General features: G+C 45.8%; 1 protein-coding gene across 25 annotated transcripts in view; it reads left to right on the plus strand.

Annotated features, from left to right (window-relative positions):
- Nucleotides 1-11355, plus strand: part of PPFIBP1 (PPFIB scaffold protein 1) — a 103819-nt gene that overhangs the window by 37907 nt on the left and 54557 nt on the right. Inside the window, exon 1 of one of the 25 annotated variants that reach the window (XM_085568827.1) lies at nt 9796-11328. The exons of 23 other annotated variants lie outside the window; for them this stretch is intronic. The gene's annotated coding sequence lies outside the window, so the exon portion shown is untranslated. Of the gene's footprint in view, nt 1-9795; nt 11329-11355 lie in introns of those variants that run through there. One more of the 25 variants, XM_085568844.1, reaches the window with a different exon arrangement.

Genomic DNA, 11355 nt, shown 5'->3' on the forward strand with positions numbered 1-11355 from the left:
GAGTATCCAGAGTAGCTACTCTTGCATATTTCCACTCTGCTATAGCCTCATAAATTTCCCTTTGGGACCTTCTTTGCTGCTGTGCTGCCATTGACAGAATCTCTGCCAGCTGTGCTGCAGTGCTGTGGGCAGGATTTGGGAGGAGTGATGTGCACAGTCCAACACAAATGTGGTATTGTGTCTTCTGGATAGTTCCTGCAAGCGCTCACCTGGATCAGATGCCTGGTGCCAAGGGGTTTCCTGGTGCCTGGGAGCGATGTTAAGGTGTGTTTTCCTGTTAGCAGGATATTGTCAGCCAGTGATTATCCCCCTGTCACTATAGGTAGGGGCAGCACTGCTTTGAGAAGCTGAAATAGCTGCCTGTTGGGAGGATGGGAAAGGGAAGCCCAACAATACTGCTACATCAGGAGAAACTGTGCGTGCAGTCAGTTCTGACAGCAGAAACCGTGTAGGTACACAACAAACAGCAGTAATGGGCTGCGTCTGTCTCCTCTAATGCTTTCCCTATCTGATCTGTTGTCAACACGTGTTAATCTCTGCTGCCACGGAACATGGGGACAGCTCTGAGGTTTGTCCTGTTAAGGGTGTGTGCTGTGTATAATTCACAGAGTGTTGTGACAGCCATAGCGAATGCCATGATCCATGCCAGGGAGCACTGGGATACAGCTGCGTTATCTCCTGTGTTATCCAGGAGGAGTTTGGAGCCTTGCTGGTGTTACAGGAGGAGAGGGAACGTGTGTGGTCATGTTACCCTCAGTAGGCATTTGCATGTGGCTCTTTGGAGCACCAGCTTGCTGGCCCGCAGCCACACCAGCATCTCGGGATCTTGTCAGATCTTGCAAGCAAAGAAGCACCAGGCTGGGTCACGGTTCTTGGACAAGAAGCTTCCAGAGAGCAAGCTGCTGATGCAGAGATACCACAGACGTCCTTGTGGTGCCCTGTGCATTCTGACATGCATGCTGGGTGTGTTTCTCTTTTTGTATTGTTACTTGCTATTTTCTGACTTCAAAAGAACACTACTACAATTCTAGTGTCAGTGAGAAATAAGGTGACTCTTCTCTCCCTCGTACCATGGCCAGTTGTAAAGGATTTTAAATTAGTGGTTTGAAGTCTACAGAGTGGTATAGCGTTGATTGTTTGTGAGATAAAAATTGCTCAGGCACAAGTTGAATGTCCACTTGCACTGAGCTTTAGCAGCAGTGTGGAGACATGCTTCATATGCCTGGGTGCTATTGCCACATGCAGTGCTGTCTTTTTTCCTCACTGGTGCAATGTTCCCACAAATGAAAAGTTCCCACTGGTGAGAATTTTGCACTAAGTTGAATGTGTGCTCTACTTGGGTAGGTTCACCCCTTAAAATAGCCAGGAAGACTAGAGTAACAGGAGCCCCAACTCTGGTGAGCAACTTTTAACCTAAGCCCTTCAGGGTGACTGGTTTAGCTAAGCTGTTTCTTTTGATTTAATGCCCAGTTTACATCACCTTCATGTCTGTCTTCAGTCAGGTTAGCTCTCATGAGCTTGGCAGCTGGAATTAGAAAATAATGGCTGTTTTATTGGCACACTGCTGCGTACAAGTTAAAAATTGTTGACTAAGATGGAAGTTTCCTACCTTGGCCCACATTGCTGCAGTACCAGGAGAGCCTCTTGGGCAGGGTTACCACACTTTGAGGTGTTGTGTGAGTACAGAGCAGGTGGTCTCAGCTGCCAGAACCACTGCTGAGTACAGCCTGAGGAGTGCCTGGGGCATGGGAACTCGCCAGCAACCATGTGGAATTATTTCCTCTGGCTGGAAGGAGGATTGCAGCTGTCTCGCCATGGTCTGGCTTCTCAGTGTTGGTTTCAGGCCTGAAGAAGTCCTCTGTCCCATGATTTGTTTGCTTTCCTCCTTCCCCCTGCAGGCTCCCTGGGCAGCCCAGGTAGCCGAAGCGCTGCCCTTTGGGCACAAGTCACTGGTCACTCACTGTAGGGCCAGTGGTAAATGTCTCCTTCTCAGGTGCATGGTCAGATCAGGCTGGCTTCCTTACCTGTGTACTCAAGCAGGCTGCCTTTGGAGACATCCCAGGTACCTTACGCCTCTTCCTTCCCTGCCAAGTGCACACTTGTGCTAAATCACTTCCACTCCTCATCAATGGTTACAAGTGTGATTGGACACCAGCTCTTGTTTCATTGACACTGAGACTTAGTTTAGAAAAACAGGCTGCCACGGAAATACTTGTCTCGTTCATATTACTTTCCTAAATCTTGATTTTTTAAACACAATAATGCAATAGGGAATGAAACCCCTACTTTTTTGAAGGTTTTTAATTAGCTGAAAATATGGATTAAGATCTCACAATCTGTAAAATATGCACATCATGCTACTACATCCTGGGCAACACTCCATTTTCTTTTTAAAGACAGTTTAAATAGAATATTAGGGGAGAGGGAAAAAAAAAAATCTACCCCAAACCAGAGCATAGAAATGGCAATTTAGAATTCTTGGTATTTTTCAGAAAGCTGCTTAAGATTATCTCCTCAAAATGTCAGATTTCGCCTGCAAGTCAAGTAGAGGAGCAGGAACTGATATTTCATTAAAATACTAGGAGAGGCCTAAATGCATTTATGATCATTGAGACTTTAGCAGGAAACAGAAACTTAGGCTTGCCAAAGGTTTTAATAAAGGGCAAAAAACAAATCCCAAAATCCAACCGCATGACTTAGATACTTTCTCTGCCAGAGATCTCTGCTTGTTACCACGCAGAGATACATGTTCTGACATTTTTTCCCCTTCTTTTTCTGTGTGTGCTTGTAAAAGCCTCAGCTTAAACTTCCTGGCACGGGTCTGTACTGCTCCCTCAGGTCCTGTCCCTGGTCACCAGAGAGAAGAGATCATTGTGTGAAACACACTAAATAACATTTCAGTTCTTCCAAAGCTGTAGTGCCAGGAGGGAGCACAGTTGTGTTAAGGGATGCATCCTGGACTGCACCCAGAGCCCCAGGGCAGCAGGGCAGGGGGGGTTCTGCTGAGACCCCCCTGCAGGGCTGCGTCCAGCCCTGGGATCCCAGCAAAGCAAGGACAGGGAGCTGCTGGAGCCAGGCCACAGCAGGGACACCAAGGGGAGCAGAGGGATGGAGCAGCTCTGCTGGGAGGAAAGGCTGAGGGAACTGGGATTGCTCAGCCTGGAGAGGAGAAGGCTTTGGGGTGACCTCACTGTGGCCTTGCAGTGCCTGAAGGGAACCCACAGGGAAGATGGAGAGAGACTCTTGACAGGGGCCTGGAGTAACAGGACAAGGGAGAATGATTTCACATTGACAGAGAGAAGGTTTAGATTGGATATTGGGAAAAGAATCTTCCCTGTGAGGGTAGGGGAAGCTTTGGCACAGGGTGCCCAGAGCAGCTGTGGCTGCCCCATCCATAACAGTGTCCAAGACCAGTTTGGATGAGGATCTGAGCAACTTGGGATAGTGGAAGGTGTCCCTGCCCATGGTAGGGGGATGGAACAGGCTGATCTTTAATGTGCCTTCCAACCCGAACCATTCTCTAATTCTATGATAACAATTAATTTGCAAAAATAACAGGGTTTTCAACAAGACCTGCCCCTCTCTGAGGTAAGCCACTGTGGTAGCTGTGTCTTACCAGCAGAATCTTGAATTGGATGAATCCATGTAGGTAGGTGGCAGTTTGGTGCTGTAAGGAGCGTGGTGGCTGAAGGGGTTTTGTAGCACTGCTGGAGGGGTGGGTGCAGCAATAGATTCTTCTGTGAGCACTTCAGTGTGCTTGTGATGTAGAGGTGTCCCCATTTCTGTCCAGTGACTGAAGTGGCAGCCATGCAGAGCTGCCAAAATGCCCCTGCTGCAGCCTGTTTCCATGGAGTGGTAAATAAACGCTGAGCTGTCCCTGAGAGGAGCTGTACTGACACGAGCCCTGTGTGAAGATGTCTGACAATTCCACCCTGAAATAAGTGATGTTTCTTTTCCTAAACAGAGATGAAACTGTAGTTCTGTTGTATGTGTAAAGCAAACATTCGTGCCAGTTTTGGTTTTTCTTTTCCCATTTTAAGCAGCAGGATCATCATGGCTGAGGCCTTGGCATCACCAGTGTCTTCTGCAAGCCCAAACTAGACTTGTCTCAGTGCTTTTTGAGTTCAGCACAGTGAGTGTAAGATCCTCCTCTAAGGGAGGATCCCTTCCTAACTTTAGCCAGGGAAAAAAGCATCTTTAGTCCTTCAGAGCTAAATATAACCTCCCTGAAACCATCCCTCCAGTGATGGCTCAGTAAACACATGGAAAAACACTCAGCCCCAAAATGGGAAGCACAGGAGGCAATAGTTTTAAATAGTTATAGTCTGTTATATATGAAGCAAGAAAGAACATTTTAAAACACATTTAATGTTTGAGAACATGCAAGATTATCTCCAGGTAATTCCAGTGTCTCCTTGTATACAACAAAGGATTTGGCCCCAGATGTTCATGTGGTTGCTGAGGAAGCTCATGATGAGAAAATGCAATGATTTGTGTACTTCTGTTCTTTAGGGTGGGGTTTTTGCATTCTTCTGGTTGCTTTGTTTCCTGTGGGTTTTTTGGCATGGTAGTACAGGACAGTTCTAGGCTCATTCTTTTATTTCAGTGGTTCCAAAAAGGTCTTCAGTTGAAGCACAAAACCTGGTGCATTTTGCCAGCTACCTCCTATCCGTTTCCATGGCAACTTTCACAGTGTTTGGAAGTCGGGTTGAGTTTTTCCCTTTGCCTCTTAAGAAAACCATTGAAGATGATCAGCTCACCCCAGTTAAACCACATAAGGGCTTTGCCAGTGCTGGTGTACCTTGGTTTTGTCCCAGCCTCCTTCCTCCTGTTGCCTTCATGCACTGGGCACTTCTATTAATCACAAATTCCCACTTGCTGTCAGCGAGTCAGTCTACATCCTGCAGGTTAAACTTGTGTTGTTCTTTGGGACCAGGATCTTCAGCCACGGGTGAGGGCTGGAGGTGTACCCTGGTTCTGTTAGACCTTTGATACATGAAGAACTCCTCCTTGGCCAGCTGGTATAGTGAAAATCAGCCTGTGGTTAATATACACCTTTCTTTCTATGAGACTGAGTCTTGCCCCACCACCCCCAAAGGTTGGGAAAGTGTGAAACACTTTCAATGTCTGCTTCTTTTAGAATCAGATGTCTAATTTGATTTGTATGTAAGTAGGAAAACTTTGAAGTGTGGTCGAAATACAAAGGGAAAAGTACTTCAAAGAAGTGTAACGTTATAAGTGTATCTGATCCCTCAAGGTTTTTGAAGCTTTATCTTGAGATTATGTATTCAGGGAAAGATTTGTATGGAAATACAGAGGGTCATTAATGCATCCAAGCCTTTATGAATGCTGGCATTGAACTATTCTGTGCTAATTTTGTTTTCACATGGCGAGTTGTCCTTTACCCATGTGTCTGCACTGCCAATGTCCCTGCCACAACAAAAGTTAACATGGCCTCTGAGGAGGAAACCAAATCAAAAGCTGTTACTGAGTGAAACTTGTTCAGTGCTGTTGTCCCATGATGAGCAGAGATCTCTGGTATGGCTGAACAAAAGCTCCCCAAACTTCTGATTTGCATTGGTCACTCTACTGGAGTCCAAGGTGGTCTGTGGTGCTGGATTACAGGTTTCTAATAAATACCTTGAACTTTGGGAGAGTTCACATCTTTGAGCTGAGCTTTGTTTTAGGGTTGGGCATCCACTCCTGTACAAACGTGCCCAGCTGTGCTGGAGGAGATTGGTTGTTGTTTTTTTCTTTTGGCAGACAAGGATTCTGGCATTGAAGTTCATAAATGCAGGAATTATATTAGCAGTTCCCAGCTCAGGGGGGGGGTGTGTGTGTGTGTGTATTGTGTGCAGGAGGAGCTAATTAGATGTGTATAAATAATGGGCTTGGGAGCTTTTAATCCTAGATGTATTGTTCCATCTTTTCTATAATTTCTTACAGTGGAACTGTTGAAAGTTAGAAAAGTATGAAGTTACAGAAGAGCCACTTCCTCCCAATACAACTTTGAAACAACAGTGAGGTTGCTTTTGGTCTTTCTATGTCATAAAAGCATATTAGAATTTATTCAGTGTTTTACTAAAAACATCTTAAAATATTATTAATTTTTTAATATCTTTGAAGGTTTATTTTAATTAGATCTGTAGGTCAAGGGAACGGAAACAGTTAAACAGGATTTTTTTCTCTCTATTACAGACTTTAAAAAAGTCAGGTGATCTTGCTTCCCTATGCCTTCCTTCCCTTCTATGCCTTACAATATTTCATGTCAAATAAGGGCCTTTCTGTGTTCAAACTTTCTGAATATTCATAGATCACAAAATTTCCTTCAGCATCCATGTGCCTCAATAATGCTGTTCTTTCCTAATAAAAGCTAATGTCCTGGTGGAATGACTCCTCTGGAAGACCTTGAGTTTTGAGAGAGTTTGAGGGGTAAAACTGGCTTTCCAGAAGAGTCTTTCCAGAGTAAATCTGACTGGCTTAAACATGGGGCAGATATTTAATAATGGAGAGGGGCAGTTCAGCTTTTGCATGTATGGTATTTCTACATTATTGTTGTTGTCATGGGATTTAGCCACACCTAAGTTTGCTTCAGACTTGTTGACTTGGATTGTGGCCCCACTTGTGCTGTGTGCTAACCCATCCACTGCTGATCCTGTGCCTACAAAGAAAGTTTTGTAGCCCCTTGCTTCAATTAGGCTGCTCTGGATACCCAAAACAGGTGATTTATAGGTGTATTCACACCAAACTGCTGCAATTGGTCTGTAAACTTTCTTGTAAACTGCTCTTAAAGGTTTTCTTCTTCTCCATTTTAATGTGTTACAGCCCTGTCTGCTAAAGGCAGCCCACTATTCATTAGGTCAGTAATAAACCACAGTTTATTGCTGTATCTAAAGAAACAGACATTTTTCATAGTTTTATATAATAAAAAAAAATTGTTTCATGCTTAGAATACCTGTAGTAAATAACTCCAGTCTCAGTGCCTTGTTATCCCAGAGAAATCCATGTGGGTTTGCAGCAGCTGCAGGTCTGCCCCAGCTGGGTATCAGATATCTCTTGATGCAAGAATGTCTTTATTTTCTGAGTGCTAGGATTTGTCTTCATCCCATGGGCTGCATCTTCCTCAGTTGCAAAGCCAGCACTTTCTGCTCATCTTGCTGATGGGGTGAGGGATGGGATAGTCCTCCCCCTACATATGCCCAGAGGCTTGGCCATGGGATGGAGAGTGGCTGCTCCCTTCCATCCCTAGAGCTTTCTCTCTTACAGGGGAAGCAGCAGAAAGAAGACACTTTCTTCTCTTCCAACCTTTTTTCCCCCCAAGTTTCTCTCCTCTTCCTGCTATGGGAGAAAGAGGAGAGTGTAGGGCTGGGCCCAGTTGTGTTTAAAGCTCTGTTCCTGCAGAGGCCACAGCTCTGGCTTGCTGCTGATCTCCTGCCTCCCTCTGCCTTGCTGGTGAAGCCCTCCTACCCTTCAGTATCAACCATGGACATATTATCCTTACCCATGCAGCCCTCCAGCCCCCCCCAGCATTGTTTCTGTTCCCCTGTGTCATGGTTTGACACTGGCACAATGCCAGCGCCCCCATGAAAATGTAACCTATCCATTGAATGCTGTGAAATGCGATTGAGAACAGAGCAAAGCAGGCCAAACTTAATAACAAGGGGAAAACTTTATTACACTACTACTACTACTACTATAAAGGGAAAAAAAAAAAAAAACCAAAACAAAACACAAAATTCGAAATTAAAATCTTTCAAAGCATTCCTCCTCCTCCCCCCACCCAACTCCAGTAAATCACAGTGAGACACATTTGGACCCTTAATCCAGTCTTCACCCTTCCACATAATCAATACTGAGTCCATCAGCAGAGAGAGGAGTCTCCCTTGCACCACAGACGCCAATGGAAACACAGCTGCCACCTCTTGTGTTTCCATGTCACACGTGGCACTGCCCGGAGAGAATCTGCCAGTGTGACACTCTCCTCTCCATGTCACAGTGCTCTCACCACCGTGCATGGACAGAGACTGCTCATAGGGCCTCTTTAAGGATGCTTTGCCAAGGACCAATAGGAAGAACAGTCCAGTATCTCATTTTGGGACTACAGTCCCCCCATTTCCCTGGGGCTGGGAGTCCAAGAACAGAGATCGCCTTCTCTTCTTCTCTGAAGACAGAGGGCATCCTCACACCCTCCTCCGCTGATCTCTGTTCATTCCTGAACTGGTAGTTGCTGGAGGAGTCTCTTGGCTCACCATTGCATCCCCCTAAAATGCAGTCTCTCTTGGAGGAGAAGTTGGTTCAGTCTATGGTTAACAAGAAGAGTCCAGCCAACAGCCACTCGATCATCTGCCCCCAACCTTCTTTCCGTAACAGCTAAGGTCCCCGGCTGTCTCTCTTTCCTTCAAATTGAGGAGGAGCAATATTTCACAAAGCCTTCATTTCCCAGGAAAGGGTTAAAATTCCCAGACTCCCCGGACGGCTGAAATCTCGGCCCAGGAGGCTGTGCTGTGGCATCTTCCCCCACCTCCTCCTTCTCTGCCAGCAAACTCCTGGGTGTCTGCAGTGTCTGCAGGCTCTCTATCTCTTTTCCCTCTAGGTTGTGGGGGGAAGCAAAGACATCTCAGACATTCTCCACCCTTCCATCCGCAGGAACTGGCCCAGCTCGGCTCCAGACCCTTCATCCCCTGGCCTACCTCTCTGCAGGCCACTTGGCTTCCCCTTCCCCACCCAGCTCATGGCTGGGCAGGAGAGGTCTGTACTCTGCAATGACCAGAACCAAAGAGAGCGAGTTCTCCTGGGAATTCTGCTTTTAACCCTTCTGTGTTCTCAGAGGCATGTCCACCTTCAATTGGTCACCCCAAGTGTCAGTATCCAAACCTGACCCCTGACTGGACTGACTTCTTCGTTCCAAGAAAATTCTTTTCCCGTGTCAAGCCACGACACCCTACCACTGATATATTTGTCTTGTGAACTCTGAACCTCAAGCACAGCTCAGCCCCTGCTTCACCGAGTTATTTAGGCTTGGGTGTTGCTAGAAGCTGCAGGGCACCAAGACTGAAACTATCTTTCTGCAAGGGATGGTGAGGAAGTGTCACTTGTGCAAGAGGAGGATGGAAAAGACAACATCTCTACCCCTAAGAGCCATCTGTAGGCTTTCAGGAGAAAGGAATGAGCAGCAGAAGATCTGATTCCTGTGTCCTGGCTGCTAAATTGCTTCTGTGCTGAGGAGCAAAGCTGGCACAAGGGTAGGCAGGACACAACTCCCCAGGCAAGCAGTGGTGTGGGCAGCATATAGTTCCTTAAAGCTGCTGTAGTAGTAGTAGAGGGGGGTTTGGGATTTGTTTTCTTGCTACTCACCAGTGCAGCATTCAGAACAGAAAGGCCCTCTCTTGGAGCTGAGAGCACACAGCTTTTATCCTTCATCTCTTGGCATTGGGACTTTGGTGTTGAAAAGGCAAGACAAAATCAACAGCACTCTGCTCCTGGCTGAAAATAAAAAAGAATAGAAAACTTTGCTTACCCCAGCATTACTGAAATCCCTGGAGCTGTGCTTTCCCTAGGGATTGGAGAAGAGATGTGGGGAGGAGAAGTGGCTGAGATAAAGTGTGGGAAGGGCAGCACTGGGAAAATTCCCTGTCTGTGTTTGCCTCTTCTTCACCCCAACATCAGTGAGTGGCTCTGGAGCTGGGCAGTCAGCACAGGCTGTGTCCCAGAGCAAGCAGAGGATGGTCCTGAGGGGATGAGGGAGAGCATCCCCACAGGGCCATGCTGCCTGGGCAAGAGGTGTCCCATTGTTGTGCAGCCTTGCTCTGCAGCGTCTGTGGCAGCTCTGGCTGGCTGTGGGATAGCACACTCCACAGCTATCAAACGTCAGAGGTCACTGTTGGAGGAGAACAAACACACTTTTCAGAGTGTTTTGCCCATGAACCACTTGTTCCTTTCCGAAGCTGAGAATTAATGCAAAATTTGAAGTCTGTGTTTTGAACCTACTTTCAGTATTTCAGGAATGTCAAAAGTAGAATGTCCATTTTTAATAGTGACTGAAGTCCATGGCTGCCTAAAGCAGCTTGTCTTGATGTGGACTCTCTCAGACTCTCAATTGTGCTACCTAAACAAAGGCTGTTGGCAAAGCTCCAGTGTGAGTTACTGGCAAAGGGCTTCAGTTTAGAAGAAGATGAAGTTGTCCACAAGTTTTTGAGGAGAAAAAAATCAGAGGGAAAGGTAGCTTACAATTTATTTGTTTTCACATTCCTCCTATTTTTTACTCACTAAAATTCAGTCCCATTCTATTACATGGCAAAAAAAAAGATTCCTTAACCAAGTTGAATTTTACCCTGCTTCATTCTTAAATGCCAGGAGAGTTGAGATGGTAAATCATGTGGCAGTGGTGCAATGGTGGTATTGGCAGCTTCAAGTTCTCAGAGATCAGGAGTCTTTGAAAAACAAAAGTATCCTCACACACAAACGTGTGCTTCAGATGTCACATTCTTGTTTTACATATCACTCCTGAAAGGTAAATTTTAACACAGCAAAATCAGAGGCAGATAGAAGGGGAAAGATGCAATATATACACAGATTTTCCATTTGTAACAGCTGATGCTGCAAAATTACAAGGCATTGGATTTTTTGTTGTTTTCTGCAGGCACTTATTAAAACACTGCTCAGGCTAAATGTATTTTATTTATATATGGACTTTTTATGGGTGGTACCCTCTACCTCAGCTTTGTGGGATGTCAACTCTGGAAGTGTGCATCTGGAAACCATTAGACATGAAGGTCCAATATCTAGAGCCAAATCCTTTCAAATCTGGAGGCTCATGAATTTGATCTTTGGATGCAGCTCATTGAAAGAAAGTGGCAGAAGCAATGAAAAGGGACCTAAATGTGGGTCAGTGCTCAGGACTAGGTGGGTTTTAAGGTGTTTTTAAGAACTACCTTTTGGCCTGTCACCCAACAGTGCCCCTTTTGTTTAGTTGCCTGTGTGGCCACAGTAACATGTTGCTGGGGAATGTGAGGCATTTCCTTGCTTGAATTAGCAGTCTTGGAGTCAGGGATGAATATCTCATTTGTTTTTCCAATCAGTGGACCCAAGCAAAACAAGAAAATAATGTACTGGTTCTCAGGCTCTCTGAGGTGAGGAGTTGAAGACTATTAAACAGTTAACCAGTAAAACAGGAACAGCCTGAAGTGGTCTGTGGGGGATGTGTTTTGTTTTGTTTTGTGTTGTTTTTACAAGGCTTCATTTGACCTTGGATTGCTTGTGTGAAAAGAGTGAAAGTGAGCCTGGAGAGGATGTGCAGACAGGTATCAGCATCACACAGCTGCTGTGCAGGTAAGGAGCTGCCTCCCTGTCGCAGCA

This window comes from Lonchura striata, chromosome 1A (assembly GCF_050655825.1).
Source record: "Lonchura striata isolate lonStrDom1 chromosome 1A, ASM5065582v1, whole genome shotgun sequence".
NCBI classification, from domain to species: domain Eukaryota; kingdom Metazoa; phylum Chordata; class Aves; order Passeriformes; family Estrildidae; genus Lonchura; species Lonchura striata.